This window comes from Centruroides sculpturatus, unplaced genomic scaffold (genome assembly GCF_000671375.1).
Source record: "Centruroides sculpturatus isolate CEXI.00-Female unplaced genomic scaffold, Cexi_2.0 scaffold1471, whole genome shotgun sequence".
Taxonomy (NCBI): Eukaryota; Metazoa; Arthropoda; class Arachnida; order Scorpiones; family Buthidae; genus Centruroides; species Centruroides sculpturatus.
The window spans coordinates 6,578-12,812 of record NW_019385804.1 but is presented as its reverse complement, the minus strand read 5'-3'; the positions used below and the strand labels follow the sequence as shown (position 1 = coordinate 12,812).

Below are 6,235 nucleotides of genomic sequence, written 5' to 3'. Positions count from 1 at the left end.
GCAAATCGATTTTATTACCAAAAAAATTCATGAATTAAATTTATAGATAAAAACTATCGGATATAACTAGCTGGATCGAACATAGTAATTTACAAAACTTATTAAATTATTTCTCAACGTATAAAGAATAGTTAAATAATTAAAAGATTAGGGAATTGGGGACATAAATAAAATCCGAACCAATCTCTAGCCGAGTACAATGGGGACTGATTTCTTCATAATATTAGATGTAATAGAGACAGAAATTTTTCCAGTTCAGTGAGAGTGACTGAAAAGTAAATTTTTGAAATTTTTGTGGACACCTGGTCCTAAAACGAATTAGTTAGAAAACAAATGACTATTAAGTTTAACATATTTAGATTTTTACAGCTATGGTGAGAAATGTTTAAAATCTACAACAGCCCTGTTGTGTCCTTTGAGNCCTAAAACGAATTAGTTAGAAAACAAATGACTATTAAGTTTAACATATTTAGATTTTTACAGCTATGGTGAGAAATGTTTAAAATCTACAACAGCCCTGTTGTGTCCTTTGAGATATACTAGTGATGCGACAAAAGAGGTATTTGACATTGACCGGTATCGGCACCCTGGGAATTTAGCAGTCCGCGTGTATGCGCGCACTGCAACTGTCTCTGATTCCATCCAGTAGCCACTCAGTAGCTATTTGACTAAGTGGATTGTTTTAAGATTTATAAAGTAAAGAATATGTTATGTCAGACATAGACAAATGCGGCTCTTTTTGAGTTACATGCGGCTTTTGCTGAAAGTGTTAATTTCTGCTTTTTATTATTATTTTTACAATTTTATTTCCACAATTTTCTGAAAATATATTTATTAAAAAAATTCAATATTTGTTTTATATTATATTTATATTATATAATAAAATCGCAGCGGTACAGAATAAAAAGTACAGAACTGCAGCTCCCATGAATTTTTCAAAACCTACATTTCGGCTTCCATTGAACTCTTGCTTGCCCACCCCTGTGTTATTTTTATGTACAGTACGTTTCTTTACAAAGTTATATTTAATTATAATTTTCTTTAAAAGTATATTTATACAATTGAAGAATATTTTGTACCAGGTATTATATCCACCACACATTTTATTTCATTAAGTTTTTATTATTTTATTTTTAATTGTAGCTCTTATATCGTAGCTAGCGATTTGGAATGTAATTGTTATATTAAAAATGCATTTAGAGAAGTTTACGGTTTTTACTGGCTTGAACAAACGAATACGAATCGACCCTAGACCATCACTGACGAGCAATTAACTGATTGCCTCTGGAGTAAAGTGACCACACGTCCCGATTTTGGCGGGACAGTCCCGCTTTTTGGTGGACTGTCCCGCGTCCCGCCGATTTTTAAAAATGTCCCGCTTTTTAGAAAATATCTGCATTTCTTATTTTAAATGTACTGTAAAAATATATTACCTATTATTTATTAAGTATTATGGTGAATATAAAGAAATAAAAAATACATAAAAAACACATAAAATGCATGCAGAGTAAACTAAATTAGGCAATGTACCGAGTTAGATTTACTCGGTGGTGTTCGATCATTGTCGTTACGTCTCGGCTTAATTCAGATAAGTGCAGACAGTGCGGACTGCCGTTAGACAGTGCGGTTTGTTGTTTTCAATTTGACGTTCGGTTTGACTCATTATTTGATTGACGAAGGTAGAGCAATAGTCGCCACAACGTAACGGTCAATAAGGTAAAATTTAATACTCTTTTTTAGCCTTTGTAGTAAATTTTTTATTTATTTCTAGTATTTACCCACAGAATAAAAGATGAGTAAAAAAAGAGAATGCAAATTTAATGAAGAGCTAAGCAGAGAATTTCCATTTATTAAAAAAACCAAAATAGACTATATGGTACGGTGTGATAAATGCAATGCTGAATTTTCGGTCTCACATGGTGGAAAAAACGATATTACTAAACATCTAGCGACAAAGAGGCACAAAAGATTTTTGAATAATGCCGCTTCCTCGTCTAAAATGGAACAGTTTTTTCGCAGTGCTAGCTTTGGCAACACGGAAAAACAGCTAGCATTAGCGGAAGGGCTATTTGCTTTCCACACCATAAACCACAATCAAAGTTTCAGATCAATGGATTGTACGTCGCAAATGATCAAAACATTATACGACAAAAAATTTGCATGTGCAAGGACAAAAACCGAAGCAATTATTTGTAATGTTTTTTCACCATATTCGTTTTCACAATTGCAGAAAGAATTAGAAAAATGCGCATTTATATCCATATATTCTGATGCTTCCAACCACAAAGATTTAAAATTATTTCCCACAATTGTTAGATTTTTTGATCCAGAAACAGGAATTAAAATTAGAATATTAGATTTTGTTTCATTGCCGGGTGAAACTATACAAATAATTTTTGATTCAATAAGTACTATTTTAAAAAAGAATAATTTGGACAATAAAATTATTGCCTATTGTGCGGATAACACTAACGCAAATTTTGGTGGAAAAGCTAGAAGAGGCATCAATAACGTTTTTACGAAACTTAACGAACATTTGAACCAAAAAATTATTGGAGTAGGTTGTGCAGCGCACATTCTACATAATACTATTCAAACAGCATCTGGCTTACTTCCAGTTGATGTTGAAAATATTATTGCAAAAATTTATTTGTATTTTTATATATATACTGTGCGTGTTGAAAGTTTGAAGGATTTTTGTGAAAGCGCAGAAATCGAATATAAAAGAATTCTTGGTTACAGCAAAACACGATGGCTAGCTCTTTTACCAGCTGTAGAAAATATTTTAAAAATATACGAACCACTAAAATCATACTTTTTATCACAAGATAAATGTCCAAGAATATTGCAACTTTTTTTTGAAAATGACAATCACAAATTTGCTTTCAGTTCATCCACAACCAAGCTACTTTATTTCACAATGCTGTGACAATTATTGAAGGGGACAAAATTTTAATTACGGAAGTGTCAAATGAAATCAATAATTTAAAAACAAAATTACGAGAAAGAATTGATAACGATTACATTCCTTTAATTATTCGAAAAGACATCACTAGGTTGGAAGAACAAGGTGCCATTAAACGACCTGATTTTCTGAAACATGTCAAAAATTTTTATAATAACTGCTTGGAATATCTTGAAGAATGGACAGTTCAATTCGAAGATATTAAAAATTTTCATTGGGTGACATTAAAAAAGGAGATTTTATGGGAATATGTGGAAAAATCTTCTGAATATATTAGTAACCATTTTCCGAAAAATAATATTTGCGAAAATGATCTTTTTGACGAGGTGTCATTGGTAAAAAGATATGTTACAGATGAAAAAATTAAATGTTGGTTGTCTGCAAATGTGGAAACAGACAAAAAATGGACGGAGTTATTCCTTCATTTTAAACAGAATAATATTCCTTATCAAAATATTTTGAAAATTGTAGAATTCGCGCTCTCCCTTCCAGGAACAAATGCAGCGACAGAACGTGTTTTTTCTAGTATCAGTAAAATATGGATAACTGAAAAAACGCAGTTGAACATTAAAATTTTAAAATCTATATTAAGTGTAAAATATAATTTGACCAATTCATGTGAAATATTTCACGACATTTTAATACATGATCCGAATCTATCGCAAAGTATTCACTCGGATCAAAAATATGACCGTGAAAGAAAATCATAAATTTTTTTAAATAAAAAATTTAATTTGATTAAAAATCATGATGTTCAAATTATTATTTTTTACAAACATTTTTATAGTTACCAATAATTAATAATAAATACATTTTTGTACAAGTATATGAATGTATACAATAAAATATATATAACTAAATTTTTATTCTCGTTTCATCCCATTTGTCCCGCTTTGTCTCAATGAAAATGTGGTCACTTTACTCTGGAGGTCTGCTTCTTACAGAAATACAGCTTCCCTATCATCAAATGTCACGGCACGCCACTGTTAGCCAACTAACAAGAAATTACTATGGAATGAAGACATTTTAAACGAATTCGTATTAAGGGTAAGTCACTTTCATCTAGCTTGAATATACTTTAGAGAGGCTGTGACTTTAGATACATCGCTTTTGGTGTTGACTACAAGTACTATCGGCTGCCATTTTACTTTTAGTCAAAACATTGAAATCGTGATTATCTATTTTTTTCATCGAGATCTGGATTGTTTTGTTTGCTCATAGATTTAGATTTAGGTAATTAGATAAGTGATATAAATCTAGATTGTTTCATCTCGAATTTAGCTATTTTGTAGATTTTTTTTATTGAGTAGCGACAAAATAGTGACTTTTCAAAATATCTGTGGCGAAATCAGCGACTTTTGTTTTAAAATGTAGCAACATTTATTTACGAACAGTTGAACACGGCTTAGAGTTCAAACGTGAAACGTGTACTTCTGCTTTCCGTACAAGTTTAACATTTGAACTTCGGCCGCAAACTCTCTAATAACTCGACGGTCGGATGGCCGAGCGGTCAAGGCAGTCTATCGCTCTGGGAAATCGGAATGGAATCCGAACGGGTAGAAAAAATCAACAGGAATTTTTCGGGGGGTGATCCGACCGGATATGTCGGGCCCCTTCCATCACTACCCGGCCGCACCGTTGTGAGCCTGGCCGAACCTATAATGGGCTTGCTAAAAGAGACCCTCTTAGTGCCCACAGGCGGAAAGAGTTTAAAAAATAGTAGAATATATGCATATTAGTACAATACGACATATACTAATATTTTTTAATGATAATTTTTGTGAATAAATTAAATAGTGAAAATTAATTATATTATACAGTACTGCACATGCTGTACATAAAATGAGAGATGTCAAAAATTAAAAATTTAACTTATACGGACATCTCAAAATTAGTTTGATAAGTTAATGTTTTTCTAAAATATCAGAATTTTTCATTTTACTCATAACAGTTTATTTTTTAAATTAGATTTAAACGATAATCAAGAAATCATTTGACTACTTTTTGGCTATTTTAAAAGTTGCTTGACGACATCGCCTAAAAATAATCGCACAATTTAAATTTGGCCATTCGTTAGATCCAGTTCAATCTGGTCTTTGTGTCGTTTGTAAGCAGAGTTTGGGTACAAATACCTAGACATTTCTATCTTATTTTATTATATTGAAATACAAGATAGAGTTTTGGGTAAGTGTACTTTTTATTACATAAAACTTTAAATATGGAAGTTTTTGGTAAAAGTTTTTTATAGGTTCATTCTTTGAAATTTCGATCGAGTGTAATCTTAATTAAGGACGAACAATGTAACATTTTTGAACTCTACTTAAGTATTATAGGATATAGATAATGGTTTTTCTATCATTACGATATGCAGATTATACCAAAATTTATTATATCGAAACGACACTGGCTATCTAAATGGATCGTTATAAATTTCTAAATGGATCGTTGAATTATCCATTGAACTCCGTGACGTCAGTGTTGGTTCACCATGGAGTTCAACGGACTCAACCACGTGAAAGACCATTAATTAATTACCATACGTTTCTATATTCAACGGTTGACTCAACAGTGAATTTTCCGTTGAGCCCCTCCGTTGAACGATCTGACGTCACGTTTTGCAGAAAAAAGAAACTCTTTCGTTGAGAGGTCGCTTTTCAAGATGGCTGACTTAAGTAACGAGAAGGTGACGATTGTGACTGTTTTGCTAAATAATTAAAGTAACTCGCTTAACCATTATTAGAATAAATCCTTTTATTCAAATGAACCCATATATGTATCATTTTCTTGTTTACTGGGTCTTTCTTTAATAATTTTAATTAATTTCTTGAATATTTATATCATTAGGAAGACTTAGCGAGCCAAATATCGGTCGTAATCAATTTTGGACAAATGAAAAAAATCTTAATATTTCAATATTGACCAAATTATCCAACATAATCGTGCAATCACATGTTTTATCCCATACAGATTGTTCATTAATCTTTGCTATTACAGCATCCACAGTAACGAGTGGATAGTTTCTATAAGCGAAATTTACTTTTTCGTGGAAGCCGCCATGTTAGTTTGTTGACTACTCAACGGTCTTTCAGGTCGTTGAGACCGTTGAGTTCAACGGTGAAACAGCACTGACGTCACTAGTCTCAACGGTCCATTTAGAAACGTTGTTCTCTCACCGTTGAATCAACTGTTGAATATAGAAACGTACGGTTAGTTAATGGTCTTTCAGGTCGTTGGTTTGCCTTTCTTGTGCTTGGTGAACAGTAAGGACAT

At 32.0% G+C, this 6,235-nt stretch overlaps 1 pseudogene; it reads left to right on the top strand.

Moving 5' to 3' along the window:
• Positions 1 to 1,722: 1,722 nt before the first annotated feature.
• LOC111642239 lies at positions 1,723 to 3,702 on the top strand (annotated as a pseudogene).
• Positions 3,703 to 6,235: the final 2,533 nt, after the last annotated feature.